General features: G+C 36.1%; 3 non-coding genes across 3 annotated transcripts; 2 read left to right on the forward strand and 1 right to left on the reverse strand.

Annotated features, from left to right (window-relative positions):
* The first annotated feature begins 15,548 nt into the window (after positions 1 to 15,548).
* On the forward strand, positions 15,549 to 15,621 carry Trnak-cuu (transfer RNA lysine (anticodon CUU)). Its single transcript has one exon. It is a non-coding gene; the product is annotated as a tRNA-Lys (tRNA).
* Positions 15,622 to 17,680: 2,059 nt separating this feature from the next.
* Positions 17,681 to 17,753, forward strand: Trnaf-gaa (transfer RNA phenylalanine (anticodon GAA)). The gene has a single exon. It is a non-coding gene; the product is annotated as a tRNA-Phe (tRNA).
* Positions 17,754 to 19,305: 1,552 nt separating this feature from the next.
* Positions 19,306 to 19,376, reverse strand: Trnag-gcc (transfer RNA glycine (anticodon GCC)). Its single transcript has one exon. It is a non-coding gene; the product is annotated as a tRNA-Gly (tRNA).
* Between the last annotated feature and the right edge of the window lie 441 nt (positions 19,377 to 19,817).

The following is a 19,817-nucleotide window of genomic DNA, read 5'->3' on the forward strand; positions in this document are numbered from 1 at the left end:
CCCTCTTATCTTTGATTTAAAATCCTCTCTAGTTATAAGGTACTAACATAAATTAAGTCAATTTTACTAACAAATGAATGGATCCTATTTGTCTTTGATTAAGTAAGTTTTGTTATTAAACTTGTGAAGAAATCCAACAAGTATTTTTTTTCTTATCAAATCTATCTATTTCTATGTACTAACGGTATGTCAACTTATTTCTGAAGCATATCTACTTACTCAGTCTTGGATATAATACCTATTTATTAGTCATATTTTTTGTTGACTTTTCTTCATGAGTCGTGGTCCAAATCTGTTGAGATAGACATGGGTGCAGTTAGTAATACTTAGTTTAGATAGAATTGTTTCGATTAGTTAGTTAACCGTAGATATAAAATGCCGCAGGTTAACAATCCAGCGCTTATAGCCTCATAGAAAAAGTTACTAAATGCGTTCACTGCTTATCTTCTTGAGCATGTCAAAAAAGCCAATTCAAGGATTATGTCTGTTTTGAAACACCCATTTGACCATTAACTTTCACATTCAAATAATGTTAGTAGGTACTTAACCAAAATTTCCAGTTTGTGGTTTCGGTAATATACTTACGTACTTAATCTTGAGATTTACAATTATTTTTTGCACCGGGAGTACCTTACAGCGCTCCACATTTGTCGGGCCAAGTAGTTAATGCCATCCGAGAGAAACCCACAGTATTAGATTATCAAGCTTACCGTTAAGCTTATCGTGTCCTACCTTAGGACGTATCGTCACTTTCCTTCACAATCATGATGAGAATACATATACATAGGTTATGGTGATACCATGGTAAAAAAATCTTTACTAAAATTGTTTGCGAATATCTAATTAAAAAATTGAAAGGTTCCCAGAAGAGTAACAGAATAAAATTCGATATTTGTTTTTGGTGGATTTGATAAATGACCAAGGATGGTGGAACCCGCAAGATGTCAGGATGATTCACGACTCTGCCTCTTGATGTTAAGATAATTACAGTGTTTCATATCAAATTATGATAATTTTATTATACTTTGTCTGCTTTATCTCAATACATCTTTTTTATGCAGCACTGCACATTTTTACAACCTATTCAACTTGGGTCAAGAACATCTTTTAATATTTTTTGTATTCCTATCCTAGTCAAATTATCATTCTTTTGCAGTGAATCAATGAACTGACTGATTTCATACATTTTCTTTTTCATTTTAAATTAATAAGTAAGAACTAGATATCTAGTATTACTAGTCAGGGAAGAAACACATTTTTTTGATAACATATGTATGATTCACATTAATTGCAGAATGTAAAATAAGAAAAAATAAATATGAAAAAGAAAAAGATGAAGGAAAGGAAGAATCCTACCCACTTGCGCTGTTCCCATACACCTAAAAATACCCCAGCTTAAAGAAACACTCACGGAATTAGCTTACTGTATTCTTCATACCAGGCCTGGTTTTACTTGACAGCACCAGTAGAAATCACGGCAATCTTTTAATTTGCAGTTATTTGACAAAACGTATTAGATAAAGCACAGAAAAACAAAAGTCACGATCCAATATTACTTCTGAGCATTGTAAGGTAGCTTCTTCTATTATGATTTTCGTTTCCAGTATTTTACCCAACCGTCTTCGTCGATGCATCTTGTTCGGACAACCTTTCAATATAAGACATACCTAGATCTTAACCCAGCCTGTGATAGACGCATAGAAATCATTCAACAACGAGTTGCCATAACAAATATATGACAAATGACGATAATGCGAACCAATTTGTAACAATTAGCGGCGAGCGTCGACCCGGCGACCGACATCCGCGCGATAGCAACACCGACGCTGCGCTGGCGCACCCGACAACTACTCATATATTTTATTTACTATTATAGATTTATTGCCTTGCTATTGTTTTCGTTTTAAGATCAACATTTTTCACCCACGCATGCAAACCAAGGATAGCTTAAACTTTTTATTACGTGTAGGTTGTAAAGTCGATGGCTGACCTCACCAACCCTTGTGTCAGGATTATAATTGAGTGTTCAGTTCAGTTTCAGTCAACTGATTTAAGCCTGCAATTTCCAGGATGGTGCAATGACTAAAGACAGTCTCACAAAGTATTTTATGTTTGAATTGTCCCTACTGGAACTTATACAAGTTCTACCCTACTGGAACTATCCTACATGGAATTTGTACAAGTTCTGCCCTACTGGAACTGTCCTACATGGAACTTGTACAAGTTCTACCCTGCTGGAACTGTCCTACAAGGAACTTGTACAAGTTCCAGTAGGGACAATTTATATACCCAAGACCTTTACAGATTACACAAGGCTGAAGATGATTCTGTAACCACTTCCAGATTACTCTTTTATAAACGTTAGCTTTGTAAAAGGGGACCTAACCTTCTTTAAGGGCCAGTAGAATGCGGGCACCCACCTCGACACCAGGGTTGACAAGGTTGGTAATTCACCTCACAACCCACACGATAGAAGAAGACGCAGAATGCCCTTCGAAGCTTTTCACCTCACATGAAACAATTTTTCAGAAAATCAATAAATATCTATCCCGAAATATCTACCCTAGAAGGACGTACATTGACCAAATTGGAGGTGTCATTAGAAAAGGGTTAGCACGATCTACTCTGCATCGGCGTGCGTGTATGAAAAGTTCGATGAATATGGAGGAAGCAGGAGAAATGTGTGAGGTGCGAAGCAAACGGAATTCTACTCTGCTTACCCCGGTGGGAAATAGGTGTGAGTTTATGTATGAATGTATCTACCTATACCCTAAATGGCAGTCCCACAGTAATTTTACCGGAAGTAAAGCCTTGCCATGCCCCACCCATATAACGTGTGGTTAAATTCCCTGAAACAATGAATTTGTTTTTTATGATTTTTATAATAATAAAATACAAATTTGGAATTTATGTTCTTTCTGACGTTTTTATGTCTTCCTTCTTTACTTCAAGTTTAAGATTGTTTTTATTGATTACAAGTAGCTAAATCTGGCATTGCGCACCGCAGCTCTGTCTTTACATTTTAGGAAGGTTATTGTGGGATATTACGTTAATATTTTCTTTTTTAAATAAACTAAGTGTGCTGAAGTGGGTTAAACCATATCCCCCCCCCCCCCCTCAATCAATGAAGAGGCCTGTGCCCAACAGTGCAAGTATATAGGCTGTTTATTTTATGTTCTAAACAGCCGATCTTTTTGTCTAAAAGTCTCTTTGGATTTTGCTTCTTAGGCGATGTTTTTTTGTCACTTATTGAAATGTAACACTTAAACTCAATGCTTATTTATTATTCGCAGAGAAGATAAGGACCGGGAGCGTTACAGGGCGGAGAGCGGAAGTATGCCTGTATGGAGCTAGTCATGGCGGATTTATATATGAAAAAGTGCATATAAACTGGTAAGTACGGCCACGAGCATTAATATGTATACACTTTGGTACCATATCACATTAACTTTTTTTGACAAATTGAACCGTAAGTCTCACTAAATGTCAAATATGTTAGTGCGACAGAGTCCTAAAGTGGGTACATTATATTGCTCATGACTGTACATAGATTATAAAAATTCGCGTGCCCGGAACGCTCCTTAGTACCGCTTTTATATGAATTTCGTGTGGGTTGTGTGGTGGATTACCAACCTCATCAACCCTGATGTCAGGGTTATTATCGAGCCGCCAAAGGCCCCTGACATGGCTCATGTAACGACTACATACTTATATCAGTAAGTAGTAACCGGGAGCAACGGCTTAACGTGACTTCTGAAACACGGAACATCTTACTTTCGGACAATCAGGTAATCAGCCTGTAATGTCCTAAACAAAATCATCATCATCATCAATTTGAGCCACGCTCTTGTCGGTGTAGCATTTTCCAAACAAAATAAGGACCAGAAAGTAATTTTTGTGATATGTCCCCACCGGGATTCGAACTCGGGGCCTCAGGATCGTGAGCTCAGCGCCCACTGGACCACAGAGGCCGTTACGAATTGCAGTTATGAATTGAACTTGAATACCAAATGAGATGTTTTCTATAATCATGCTATCACGGAAGTCAGTCTAGCGGCAAGTATCTTCCGGAAAACGGTTGGCATTTACTAGGCACGCTTTGGAATTATTTTGGGAATGCCAACAAACACACTAAGTCACTAATAATAGGCGAATGTGTAGCAGAGCCACAATCCCACTGACAATCTCCGGAAAAACGAAGGAAATTATTAAAATACCTACTCTATTAGGTGCATTCCCCTCCGCTGAATAGAGGTGAGGCCTGTGCTCAGCCATCATAAACCACGTCGGTCTACTGAAGGCGATTTAAGCAGTGTCTTCGATCTACGAGGCACTTTCGTTCGTGACTTTATAGTTCACCATGAAAAATTTTAGATATTTATTTTTTGTTGCACCATCCTGCATCCAAGTTGCCTGGAAGAAATTGCTCTAGAGCAATAAGGCCGCCCAAATTACTGTATTCATTTGTTATGTCTGATTGTTGAAATTTAGTTCTGTGTAATAAAGTATATTTGATTTGATTTGATTTGTAAAGTTGATTAGTACATTTCGGTTGAAAAGTCAAATGACAGTAGTTTTGTGTACCTAGTTTTTATTATAAAATAAAAAATGACTTGTAAATGACTTCTGGTTAGGTAAACGGATTCCATATAAACGAAATGAAAAATATGTCTGTGTATTCTTTATTCATATTTCTATATGATTTATGTGAAGCTTTCGCTATGAAAATAAATGAATGAAAAAAAAATAGGTGAGATGATACATTGGAAGTATTAGTCATAAAATAAGTATCTAAATGTTTCAATTTTCTATAGGTAACAAGTCATAAGGAGAGTGAGAAAGACTTCTCTGAACTGTATGTTTTTAATAATAAAATCAATATTATTACAAGCAGGTGATTAAACAGTCGACCTAGCTACCTGTATACTGTTAATCACATTACTTCTAAGAATAAACTGTAGTAACCACTACTCCACCAATACAGCACGTAGACCAATAGGTACTTCTTTGAGTTACCTTCTTAATACTTACATTATAATATATGTTAAGTATATACAAACAGTAAGGCAACTAAAATAAACACCCGATGAAATAGGTACGCTTTTTAACTAACACTACATTAATACGTATCGATTATAATTATATGAATTATGAAGCATCGTTCATCACACTATTGACAAGTGGCTCTACTCATCAACTCGTCTATTGAAAGACAAGTCAAGACTCTACTGGTAGGGTAGATTATTACGATCTGCAACCGCCTTATTAACAGCTAATAATAATATTTTTATACTTCTATTCAGCTATTTTTCTCAATTGCAAACGTCTTAGTGTGGTATAATAGTATTTTATGCAACAGTTGTATAAGAAGGGTCAAAAAATGCGAGTGGCGTGAGTTGCGATGTGAGCCTTGGCGAACATCGCAATAAGAGACGCCACGAGCATTTTTTGACCTAGTTATACAACGTTGCATACAATACTTTTTCTACGACGACGTAATTTTAAATGAAACAAAAATTATACAAAAAAAAATTTTATTTATAAAAATGAAGATGTAAATTTTGAATGGTATGGGAAAATGGCGGCAAATGTATACTTTTTTTTTATAGTATATCTATGGCACCAAACAAAGTAAAGGTGCCAGTTTCCAGGTCAAAAAAAAAAACATCAACAGTGCTTTTTTGGCGACATTATAGTACAGTTACACTTTGTAAACAATGCTTTTATAGGCCATAGAGCGTACACTTTTTCAAAGAGTTTAATTATGTATGTACTTATATTAGACTTTTTGGTTATTTAAATGCCAGATTAAAGTAGAGGAGTAGAAAATAGTATTTTATGCAACAGTTGTATAAGAAGGGTCAAAAAATGCGAGTGGCGTGAGTTGCGATGTGAGCCTTGGCGAACATCGCAATAAGAGACGCCACGAGCATTTTTTGACCTAGTTATACAACGTTGCATACAATACTTTTTCTACGACGACGTCATTTTTCCTTTTTATTTTATACTTTTTAGTGTTTTGAAACGAAACACAAAAATTTTCCAATTTATTTTCCAACGCGCGGTAAAAATGGCGGCAAATGTATACTTTTTTTTATAGTATATCTATGGCACCAAACAAAGTAAAGGTGCCAGTTTCCAGGTCAAAAAAAAAACAACAACAATGCTTTTTTGGCGACATTATAGTACAGTTACACTTTGTAAACAATGCTTTTATAGGCCATAGAGCGTACACTTTTTCAAAGAGTTTAATTATGTATGTACTTATATTAGACTTTTTGGTTATTTAAATGCCAGATTAAAGTAGAGGAGTAGAAAAAAATACTAATTTCAGCTTTGAGACTGCTCTCAAGATCATTATCAATGTGACAATTCTTATACAAAAACAGGGACTTGAGCATGGTCTTGTGGGCAGCCTCAGCTGAGATTAGTATTAATACTAGTATTAATCGTATTAGGATTAATACCACCCTTAGAAATCTTCTGGAGCCGAGGTTCATGGTGAGCTGGGCACATCCATGTTAATTGTCCTTTTATTATATAATAAAGAATAATACTACGTGTAGACCGGTAACTCACCGCCCCGCACCAATTCGTATCGGGCGTCGACCTCACCCCCTCTGGTTTTTAATAATAGTTCTTTTCATTTGGTGGTTTAATATAATGTGTAAGTCCCGAAAGAGCAAGAGGTAGAGCGCGCAGATTTTGTCTCGCTCGCACTTACGTGTTAGGCGATAAGGATGTCATTTTTGTATAGCTTTCAGGGTGTGCTTTTTGGGATGAGAAATCCCAGTACGTACTTCCCTTCTGTCCGGTATATAAGTTACCAAGGAGAAGCACAGCTGAAAATCAGTGTTGTGGCACTGCCTCGATTTTGGAGTGTCACAACATTTTGATGAGCTGATAGACCTTTTTAGAGATAAAGTTTAAATTTTATTAGTATTTTCACTACTCTAAAACTGTGTAAGTACCTACTTATATCTAAAATAAATGAATTCATTCTTTCTAAATGCTGTTTGAGGTAAAGCTACATAAAAATAAGTAGTTACATTGCATTACACCTACCTTACTATAGAGATATATTGTGTAATACTCTACTTATACTTTATTTACAACTACAATGATTAAAAAAAGTGACAGACAGAGTGACGCACATTTTTTATATTGTTTTTTACCTATTCATAATAATATTAATAATATAAATGTACGGTAGTAGGTCCATCCGCGGTCACCTAAAAGTATAGTGGGATGAGTCAATCTTAGGTAAAAACGCAAAGTCAACCTGCGTCAATGGATTTACAATATTTCCGGGAATAGAATAAGGTCAGTTATACTTACAAGTAATTTACTATACGGGGAAATTTTATTGATTTCGATTTTTTGTTCTCGGAAAAAACAATGGAAAAGTAAAACTTATTATATTAGTAAGTATGAGTAAATAAACAGAAAGGGATCCAGTGGGGAGGCTACACTAAGTTTGTCAAAAGTTTATCACTAAAGTTGCTCGAAACGGTAAGACTGCTAATTACCATATTGATATATAAAAAGCCAATGGCCCATGGCCCATGGCATGGCTGTCAATTTCTTATCCGCCGAAAAGGAAAGTGTGGTGGTGTGGTTCAGAGACCCCCCACACTAGCGTCTTTCGAGCGTCGTCGTCGTGCCAGCGTCCGCGGAACGTCCACGCGACGTCGACGCCGCGGCGACGCGACGCCAGCGCTGGCCGGCGGCCGAACGCCCAGCGTGCGCTGCGCTAGCGTCGCGTAACCGCGGCTCCTGTCGCGTAAAATCAGTGTGAAAATGGATTCCGACGAAGAAACACTGCTGTTGATATTACTGATCCAAAAATTACGCAAACGAAAAAGGAAACATCGTCGTCAACATTGGGAACATCCTCTGTGTAGTGCTAGAGTTCAGGAAAGCGATTATTTCGTATTGTATTGTCAACATATAAAAAATAATAAAAAACACTTTTATGATTATTTACGGATGCCAAAACGAATATTTGACGAACTATTACAATTGATACAGAACGATATAAAATATCAAGATACCCATTTGAGGATTTCTGCGTCACCTGAAGAGAGGCTTATTATTACATTGAGGTAAGTAAAAACGCAATCTTTAAATCACGAAAAAAAAATTGTTTTTATTTAGAAAACTTACAAGAAACTAAATCACAGATTGATTAATAGAATTAAAAATCAAAATACAAATCAAATCAAATAGAATTACAAATCAAATCAATTGCGTTGTGCATTGTACTTGTTCGCAAAAAACGTTGAACTGACGCCGCGGCTACGCGACGCCAGCGCCGCGCACGCTCGGCGTTCGGCAGCCGGCCAGCGCTGGCGTCGCGTCGCCGCGGCGTCGACGTCGCGTGGACGTTCCGCAGACGCTGGCACGACGACGACCCTCGAAAGACGCTAGTGTGGGGGGTCTCTCACACGATTGTGTCATAATAGGTAATCATTTTATTAATTGTAACAAAAGTCATCAATTTATATTTCTACTTTCCTCCACTTCCATTATTAACTGTACTTTATTTACTTTTTCCCTTACCCTCTTTTTCAGTTAGTGGTAATACCATTAACGTCAATTTAATTAATCACAGTATGCACTCGTTTGACATTAAAATAAAAGAGTTGAGTCATTTATAAAAAAAGCATAGAACTATTCCATGCATGGTTAAAGCAAAAGCATAGAATAAGGAATAATACTACGTATAGAACGGCAACTTTCCGCCCCCCACCGGTCGCTGAGCTAGGTTTACCTCACTGCGGTCTTACTTTAGTCTTCAATCGTAGAACAACAGACGTCACACACACAGATGCGCATGTACGATAACGTCAATGTGTAGTGTCTGTGTAAAACGATGTATTTTGTATGAAGTGTCCGGGGTGTGGCAAAAGTAAAGTTATAATGTGTCCAGTCACTGTAACATATTTCAGGTATCTACATAAATTCGTACCTGTAATTGGGTGAACCTTCGCACAGCGGAAGTCTAGCGGAAGTGAACGAATATCCAGTTAGAAATTACGTATGTCGCCAACAACTTAAGTTCTAGCTGGATATTTGCAAAAAGACAAAAGACTGTAGGGTATTTTTGCGTTCACAGTAATGATATATTGACATCTGGAGTCCTAATATCCACTCAACTAGTTATATGTGTTGCCTTAATTTGTCATATTAACAACTATTTTGAAACGTGGTTTGAGATAAAGTAATAAACTGATAAGTTATTCAAAAGAGCGTTTTAATGTAAGTTAGTACTTTAATACTACGTTTATTCATTTCGTCATTTCAACGACATAAACAAATAATCCATTACCTACACGAGACAGAACATGCTACCGTCAACTTATTCGATATTCCCGGGATGAAACAGCATGAAAAATTCTAAGTTAATCTTTTCGCTCCAGACCATACAATACGAGTACAACGTATAAAATGATTCCAAAGAATTACACTATAAAACTTCACTATGTTTACAATTTGCCCCTTCTGACTCATATATGAAGAGAAGACGCGTGAATTTACATTCAACTTTCAACTCTGCACAGTTCAAGTTAAGGTTGTAATGCACCGACAATGCATGTGCATGCGACTGCACCGTACGGGAGTTCCGGACTTTGTTTACACTAATGGAGTGTGGAGGTAAATTGCTTGGACGTCAGCTGCTGTTGATTCACGTATGACATTGAAGAGGTTACATACACGGGATATTTCGGACCTTGGGGTAAATAGAGACATCAAATTGTAGAAAAACAACCGTTGTTTGTTACGGATATTCTTGCGCCACTTCTTCTCCTTAGCCGTAACATGTTCTGACATAATTAATACATAACTTAAAGTCGTAACGCCGACAGTCCTTTTAAAATCCAAACTCCATTGTTTTACTATTGTGTCTGGAAACCTCGGCTTTACGAAGATATAAACTCACGACTAAATCTCAATAGGTTAGTTCATCGAAAGATGAACTAAGTACTCACGCGTCACTGAGCTTTCAGTTAGACCAACGTGATAGGCGGTGTGGCCTTTGGCTTTTTATATATCTATCGCCGTCATTATTTGATATGTAGGATAGAACTAAAATAGAATATTGACAATAAGTTGCGTGTTCTCTGATGATACTACATTGAAAATAAACAAACATTTTGTTCCAGATGAATCACAAAAACGACCAGTGGTCCAGTGGTTGAGCGTTAGGCTCACGATCCGGAGGTCCCAGGTTCGAATCCCGGTGGAGATCACAAAAATCACTTTGTGATCCCTAGTTGGGTTAGAACATTACAGGCTGATCACCTGATTGTACAAAAAGTAAGATGATCCGTGCTTTGGAAGGCACGTTAACCCGTTGGTCCCGGTTACTACTTACTGATGTAGGTAAGTAAGTAAGTAGACGTTACATGAGCCACGTCAGGGGCCTTTGGCGGTTCAATATTAACCCTGACACCAGGGTTGATGAGGTTGGTAATTCACCTCACAACCTATACGATAGAAGATCTGAAACAAATAGAAAAGATAATATAGAGATTCATTTTCATTATCTACGTATTGATATTTAACCATCAAGTTAATATCAGTGGAGAGCAGCGTCACAAACATATACAAAATACAACTTGAGTCTTTCGCCAGCTTCTAAAAATATTCTAGCTTTTTCTACCAAAATTGTACAAAATGCATGAAGAGTACCATAGGTAACTCTGCTGTAGTAATAACATTGTACGGAATGTTTACGTGTCCGTTTGTCGACCGTCTGGCAACCCTAGACGGGTTTAATTGATTTTCTTTTAATTTCACGTCCTTTATGACGTCAGTTTTACTTTTATTGGTCTATGGAAAGTTCTAAATTATTTTACTATCGCATTAATATTCTAAGGGCAATCCAGGATTAAATTGTTTATCTCACAGTCACGTTTCATTCTAACGGCTTGGTATAGATATGAGCTGGTATTAGGACGGCATGAGGAGATAGACAATGTCTTTAACGTTCACTGCTGATTCATTATTAAGTATAAATAGAGAGAAGCGTGCTATGACGGTAATGTACAGAAAATTGTTTCTAATTTTAGAAACTCGCTGCTTCGCCTGTGAGGGTTGATTCCGGGTCGATATATCTTTCTTAATAGTACGACGCACGACAATTTGTCCTTTCCCTTTCGTTCAGTTTAGAGTTGCGTGGGCGCAGAACTCGTAAATCAACTATAGGAACGATTCCTCTATAAAACGTTACCAGGGCTTGGTATTCCCTCCTATGTAATAACAAAATGACAATACCAACTGTTAAAAAACAACAATATTGAGAATAAAAACAAACGAATCATGAATTGTGACAATGAAATATCTCATCACTGACAACGCGTTAATCCACCACGACATGAGTTTCTATCAAAGACATAACCACTAATCACTAGGTTTTTTAATTTCGATGTCATGGAACTCGGAACATAAATATTTTTTTCTAATAGTGTCTATTTAAGGAACAAGTTTTATTTATCAAATCTATTCATGTAAGTATAACATGTAACGACCTCCGTGGTCCAGTGGTTGAGCGTTGGGCTGACGATCCGGAGGTCCTGGGTTCGTCACATCACAAAAATTACTTTGTGGTCCCTACTTTGGTTAGGACATTACAGACTGATCACCTGATTGTCCGAAAGTAAGATGATCCGTGCTTCGGAAGGCACGTTAAGCCGTTGGTCCCGGTTACTACTTACTGATGTAAGTAAGTAGTCGTTACATGAGCCATGTCAGGGGTCTTTAGCGGCTTAATAGTAACCCTGACACCAGGGTTGATGAGATTGGTACACCACACAACCCACACGATAGAAGAAGTATAATATGTTACCACCACATTCACACATCATACATTTATTTAGTGAAACAATTTGACAAGGTAACAAGACGATTGACGGCGTGGTTGATAATTTAACAGACATAAATACCTTAATAATTAAACCTCGTGCATTCAGACCACATTCAGACCAGTTCGAACAAAAGTTTCAAATCAGGATGTCCAATTGACACTGCGTTGGAATAAATTAATTACGACAAACAGTCATCATATTCCTCGTTATTGGCTCGTAAAGCTGCGCAGGCGCTCGTAAAACAAGGGTGAATGGTTGGTGCATGCTGTGTACTGAGAAATGGACAATGTGAACCTAATTAACCTTTATATCGTTTAGAGCTTGATGGATACTGAGCTTTGTGACGCGTTTTGCTGGCACCGCTGCGCTTACGCCGAAAGATCACAGTCTTCTCGCAGCACACAGAGGCTGTACTGGATGAGTACAGATTTTTGTGTGAATATTACAAAAAATCCCCTCAAGACCTCAAAGGGGGTTTAAAAAAGCAATTCATCTATAAGTAAAGCAATATTGCAATTTGACATTTGCACATATAAGAAGTAAGTGCGCAATGCATGCGCAATGGCAGCAAACGGCAAATAGCAATATTGTTTTTTTAAATGAATTGCTTTATTGTAGCCTCTGTAGACCCCTGGTACCTTCTTGAGCTTAATTTTAATAATATTTTGCAACTTCTGATGGGAGCGATGCGTTTCTCAGCTACTTTGTTTAATTGATTCCGAGTCATTTTAGCGTGAATTATAACGGTGACCATTGCATTAAATTTCACCCTCAAATTTTTGTAAATGATTGTTCAAGGTGCCTAGTGGTATTTTTGGCTTATTATAGAAGACGTTGTGTGCGTTTTGTTACTTTACTCGTAAAAATTTGGAGGGATATCATTTATAGTAAAACTCACATCTATTGTGACCGAAAATGTGTTTCAAAATTAAATAAATACAATTCTATTTCTAAAATTCTATGCTATTCTATTTTTGCTTCTATGCTGTTCTGGGAGCAAATAAAAAACATAGAACTCGTTCAGCTGCTTGTCTTCCCGGGCATGTTGTAAAAACCGACAGAGGGATTGCGTCCTCTAACATGATGGACTAATGTTATGGGCGATAGGCTGATCCCTTATCACCATAAGGTTCATCATATCCAGCTTACGACACCGTATCAACAGTGGCTGCAAGTTGTCTTTGATTGCTTGTGGCTCTGCCCACCCCATTAGGGATTACGGGTGTGAGTTTATGTATGTCTATTTCTAAAATAAAATTAATAAACGTCCTAACCACTTCTCTTTACCTCATTTAACACACAGTATGAAGAACGTAAACGTAACATTCTGCTTTTATACATAAAGTAAAAAAAAACATTTTATATTAAACAAATTCCAACTACCGTCTTCATTAAATCACGCCATCCCCCTATTACTCTCCAAATCCTTAGAACTGGTATGAAACTAGGGCATAATTCACAAGCTTTTCCATCTATAAGTTGACTCAGCGGGAAAACCCAGGAAACCTGCTAACTCATGCATCATGAAAAACACACGAAGAAACTTCCACCAATCAATAGGTATACCTACACTACCTCAAGTAACGGTGGCAGATGATTCAAATGATCACTCGAGCTGGTATAGGGGCATTCCGTAAAAAGGTTATATAAGCTTAGAATGAGTTATGGTTATGAGGTCTAAGTGAGTCATTCATTATTGTGACTGATTTAAAAACGTTCGCGAACTTTTCAGTTCTTCTAACCCAATACTATTATTATATTTGTACACAATTTTCCTATACCCAATGATTGCCTGGAAGAAATTTCTGCATGAGCAATAAGGCCGCCTGTTGTGCCTTTCTGTGTCTGTTGTCCTAATTTCTGTATCTTGTTCTATTTTATTCAATAAAGTATTTTATGTATCTTTCAATATGTTATAATTAGAAATTGACAATTACAAATTGTTGGTAGGGCTGGCAGAGGAAGACCCAGAAGGACGTACATTGACCAAATTGAAGATAAATCCTTAGAAAAGATTTAGTACGATCTACTCTGAACCGGCGCATATGAAACGATTGCTGAATGTGGAGGAAGTAAGAGAAGTGTGTCAGGATCGAAGCAAATGGAATTCCATTGTCTGTGCTAACTCCGGTGGGAAATAGGCGTGAGTTTTTGTTTTTGTATATACTATAGACCTATGTACAAATTAACAATTGTCACTTTTAAACTAAGGCAAGTCAGAAACTGCACTAGGTACCTACACGAGGGCGCAATGAGTCATTCAATTATTTGTATTTATTTAAAGGTAGTGATGGTTTTTTAGACGGCAGCGTTAGTCATGAACGCACTTTGCGGTTAGAAAGTTTCTGCCAAATGTTTTTTTTACACCTATACAAATATGGTTGTAAGTACGAGTATCTAAATATATTTGGTATAATGTTGCACGTTCTGGCACGTTTTATATTCTATTCCAAAACTTCAATGACTGAGTCATTTTACGTATAAAAGCGGTCTTTTTTCGTTTATGAAAATCGTTCATAACTCACGGAAAGCGAATAATTTATAGCAGATATGTTATATATACTGATGTAAGTAGTTCAGCCAGAGCCTCATTATTTTTGTCCGATTTCGTTTTAGAGTCGTATAAAAGGACGGATGAATGAAAGGGAGGAACGAGCAGTTCATTTTAATTTGAAATAACATCACATTTACGTTTGATATGAATTAGCTGCGTAGGGAGTGAGCCCACCTGCTGTGTAAACATTAGGTTAAACAAAGACAAGTAGGTAATTTGGTTTTCTTCTATGTTTGTATTCTTAGTTATGTACCTATTTACAGGATGACGATTACTTACTATTTGATTTACTTAATATTAGTATCAGTTAATAGCCGTGGTAGCCTAGTTGGTAGAACGCTTGCCTCTCACTTTGAGGTCGCAGGTTCGAATCCACCAGTTTTCTAAATCTCACCGATTATTACGTGCTCAGCGGTGAAGGAAAACATCGTGAGAAAACTGATAAAAAGTCACACCCGCGGAAGTGTTACTTTATAAACGCGTCCATCATTTAACAAAGCTAGGTCAACCCACGTGTGGTCCTCCACGCAATGCTAGGTAATCAGTGTTGCTAAGTAAAATCTAACTGTCCGCCGCGCAACTTCCTGCCGGCGCACTGGCAGAATATTGATGAGTCCTGTGCCTGGCGCCAGACAACATTTTTTTCTTTATTCTTTTTCATTAGTGTTAAAATTTAAAGGCATGACGCCAAAGAAAAAAAATAAAGGCGTTCGATCAATATTGCGGCCTGTTTGAATGAGGAATTGTTTTGCTTTTTCGGGGTACTATTGTTGTGCTAGAAAAGTATCTATATGCTAAACGACAATAGCAAAACAATTTTTCAAATAATACATTAATTAATTTACAATGAGTATACCAATATTATTTCAATATTGTTGTTCATTTACTTCATAAAAGAACTACTTACACGATTCTTAATTTTATTTAGTTTAGATTAATTCCAAATCATTATTACAATACCCACATTACAAATTGTTAAAATACTCCAACAATAAAATAAAAAAAAATAGTTAAAAATAGTCAAAAATTGTTCATTACTGGAAAAATAAAACAAGTAATACTTATAATACTACACTAACTCTCCCAAAAGAACCCAAATTCTATTTTCAGTGCTCCTGTCACCAGCCCGGCTAGCTCAGTCGGTAGAGCATGAGACTCTTAATCTCAGGGTCGTGGGTTCGAGCCCCACGTTGGGCGATGTCTTTTTTGAGTCTTATTATTTTATTTTATACTTCATACTACTGACATTTGACATTTCTAATGGGGTAGGCAGAACAGCAAGTCATCAGTGACATTTTGAACTTGCATTTAGTATTGTAGTTGAGAGTCAAATGTTGTATAATAGATGACTACTGAATTGTTTGTGTTAGAAAATAATATAAACAGCTACATGAGTTAGTTTATGTTATAAGCTAGTCCCATTTCTAGGCACAGACTTCCCCTCATCAAGCCTTATAGAGTACGGAGCATACTCCATGGGACCACACTTCACAATTCTAATGAGAAAACCTTTGATTTCTGCCAAGATAACATTTTACATACCCACTGACAGTAGGCGTCAATTTATCTATCTATCCTCATTCAGTAGTTAATTAATCAGCAGGATGCAAGTAGAGTTACGTTTTTATTTATTGCAGCAATCAATATAATAACAGTTACATGTGTCATTGCATTGAATCATCACCGACATTGTCGGTCGTGTCTGTTATTATATCGGCTATGATAACTTTTATTTATTGTCAACGATAAATTCATATTCACCCTCTTTAGATAGGTACCTACAATATGTAAACCAACCGTCTCAGCCAGAAATAAAAATCACGGGGTTTAAAAGGCTGAGCTGAGGAGATGAGCAATAAGGCCGCATGTTGTGCTTTTCCGTATATGTTGTCCTTATCTCTGTATTTTGTGTCCATTGTGCTCAATAAAATATTTATTTATCTATCTATCTATCTACATCGAAGCAATTCATCTAAAAAAGCATTATTGCAATTTGACATTTGCACATACAAAAGTAAGTGCGCAATGCAAACAAATGTCAAATAGCAATATTGCTTTTTTAGATGAATTGCTTCGATGTGGCCTTTTTAACCCCCCAGGAACAAGACATGAAAATAGTGATCAGTATTTTACTTCCCCGAAGGAGCGAGGGTTTATAGTCACACACCCACTCTTCGCCAGCTAGGGGACGAGCCTATTGTCTTTACATAACAATTTTAATTTATAAAAGAATATTGTAATTTTTCATGTTCAGGTAAAGAAATATTAACAATTTGTTTCCTTTTTTGGTATTAATTTCCCCAGCCGCATCCAATTACCAGTTATTAAATCTATTCTTCCAAAACCCGTTTCGCTCGCTTTCAAAAACAAAGTCCTTTTTTCATGAGCCTCGTCTGTTTCGCTTTGTGATGCGCCCAATTATTATCCTGTAAGCCACGCCCACCACCACGCTTCTGTCCCGCAATTTGGACGTCGACAATCCGATTTGTCAGCAAACAATAGCAATAGGATCTGTTGCATAAGTGCATAAAACTGGCCGTAACTTTGACATAAATAATATTCTTGTACTACATTACTATCAACTAAGTAGGTTTAATTATTAGGTTTAATTATTTATCACCTCAGGAATAAGCAGAGAAGTAAGGTATGTGTTATTTTAATTCAAAATTAGATTTTCAGATGTTTTTGATTAAAGGTAGATTTGCTGTATTTGCAACCCTAATTACTTCATTGCCGGAAGCTTTTCAGAGGATAGACGTGAAATACACAAAATCTTTTTTATCGTACATAACACACCGTCGTAACATTTTACACCGCATACAGTCTTCAAATACATTTTTTTAATATTTCTATCTAACACGGCAAGGATGACATTTTAATCATTATAATTAACTTAGAAAAAATAAGCTGAAATTATTCCCTAAAACGGTAATAATTTCATTCTTTTGAAATTATTATAAATTAACTGCGTAGTGCCATCTAGCGGTGGATAGCATTTTTTTACCACTGCCACCTAGTGACAAATAGCTGAAGTTTCTTTATTCTTTTGTCTTGTAGTTTAGAAGTATGTTTATAGATAGCTCTGTTAAAAAGTTTGTCTTCAAAACCGACGATCTGGCTTTTCATTACTCCAAAATTTTAAATGCAAATAATTAATTGTACTCGTAATAATAATAGTTCGTGACAAAAAATAGAATTCTTATAATTTTGAGTAATAACAATGTAACTTATTGACAATTTCAACCTCTCATCATCAGCCGAAATAGCTCAGTTGGGAGAGCGTTAGACTGAAGATCTAAAGGTCCCCGGTTCAATCCCGGGTTTCGGCAGTACGTCTTTTTGCAGTTTTTTCGAATAAATCATACCAAACCAGAGCTATTTTGGTGGGGCAGGCCCTATTTTTGTCATTATCATCACAATCATCTCGCATCATCCCAATATAATACCATTTCTGAATTATTCATTTAATTTTATGTTATCAATTATTGTAAGTAACATTATCCAACTATTTATTTTATAAGTTTCTTTATGGGTATCATTTAAGCTATCACCAATTTAATTAGTTTTGTGCTTCTTAAATAATAGGGTTTGTCCTCAAAATAGTAGATCTGTCACCAAAATGTAGTCACCAAACAATGCAAAATCAGTTCCACAATAAATCACCTAAAATTCTGAGATATAAGATCTAGTACCAAATAAATGTTTTTGTATGTATTATAATAGGTGTGTCCTAATAAGTATTTAAACAAACTAATTTAAAGAGATTACCAATAAATCATATTATGTTACTAGAAAATTGCATTAAGTTCAAATAAAAAATTAGGGTTGTCATCATCGTTTCAACCAAAAGATTCTGCTACTTAACTAGACTCCCAAGGTTCTAAATTTCCACTGGTAGTATAAATTATATTTAGCAGAGTAGTAAATAAAACAATTAAAGTCAATATAATCAATATTTATTGTTTAAAATAATTACCACTTAACAATCAGCGCTGGTTTAAAATAGCTGGCTTATGGCACGCCGCCCGCGTCGCGCATCGTGTGATCGAACCTAGTTACCTACTACCCATCGTTGAGGCCGGATTAGTCAATTTTTAAAGCGCGTTAATTTGTCTCCGCCCCTTTGATCATTTTTTCATTAAAATTATAAATTGATGTATTAAATTGGTAACGAATACTATTAATTTAATATCTGAACGAAATAAAATGTTACTACTGTATTGGTGACAAAATATCAAATAAAAAGGAGTCGCAGTCAGGGATCGATAATCGATTTATTTGGTGACAGATCTACCATTCTGAGCACAGAGTTATTATTTAAGTAACAAAACTGTTATTATAAGAACGAAGTTTATATTCATGTAATGCAATATAATTTTATTGGTTATCGATCTCTTATTTTACACATATATTAACATTAATTTGATAATTCATACCTGGGAACAATTTTTGTTTATCTGAGAACGAAAATATTTCGTGGCGATAGATCTATTTATTAGGTGATACATCTTGAAGACAAATATAAATTTTGGTGATAGAAAATATAGTCCCCTTTCTTTATTTATTTATTTATTTATTTATTGCATGTCACAGTTTCCTCGTTTGCAACCAAAAATAAGTTTATAATTATTTTATGATTTATTTCATTATACTTTTACTGTCTGTTACTAATACTAGGTTAAGCTTTTTGTTACTAACAAAATATGGACTAGTTTCCGAAATAAATATTTTGAATATTGAATATTAGAACATTTTTTTACTATAAGTAAAGAATGCAATTACTATTAAATATTCTTAAACTTAACAACAACAAATAAATTAAACTAAACTAGTAAAAACTAACAAAAAGTACTTGATATTGACTATTTTCAAAAATAAACTTGCATCGGCCGGGAATCGAACCCGGGCCGCCCGCGTGGCAGGCGAGCATTCTACCACTGAACCACCGATGCTTATGAACGGGTGGTTGAAAATAATGTTCTATTTCAACGTTATAATTAGTTATTATAAATGGATTTATTATCTATTAGAAATTATAAGGCTTACAAAATAGTATTTGCTATTTTTTTGCAATAATCCGCAAGCTACCAATACATTTTCATAACTAAGTTTCTCCCAGCGATAACGTAAGTAACTACCTAAAATACAGTTTCGACCGGGAAAAATGACGAAAAGAGTACCTATACAAAATGATTGAAAGCAGTAGTTCGGTCGTTCCGGGAAATATACCCCGCTGACTGTAGCAGCAGCACACTGATCGAATTACATAACAGAATGAATGATAATACTTACTTACCTATCTAGTACTCAGTTACTAAGTTTAAAAACTAAAACCCATCATCATCATCATCATCATCAGCCGTACGACGCCTACTGCTGGGCATAGGCCTCCC

The sequence above is a fragment of the Pectinophora gossypiella genome, chromosome 13 (assembly GCF_024362695.1).
Source record: "Pectinophora gossypiella chromosome 13, ilPecGoss1.1, whole genome shotgun sequence".
Classification (NCBI taxonomy): domain Eukaryota; kingdom Metazoa; phylum Arthropoda; class Insecta; order Lepidoptera; family Gelechiidae; genus Pectinophora; species Pectinophora gossypiella.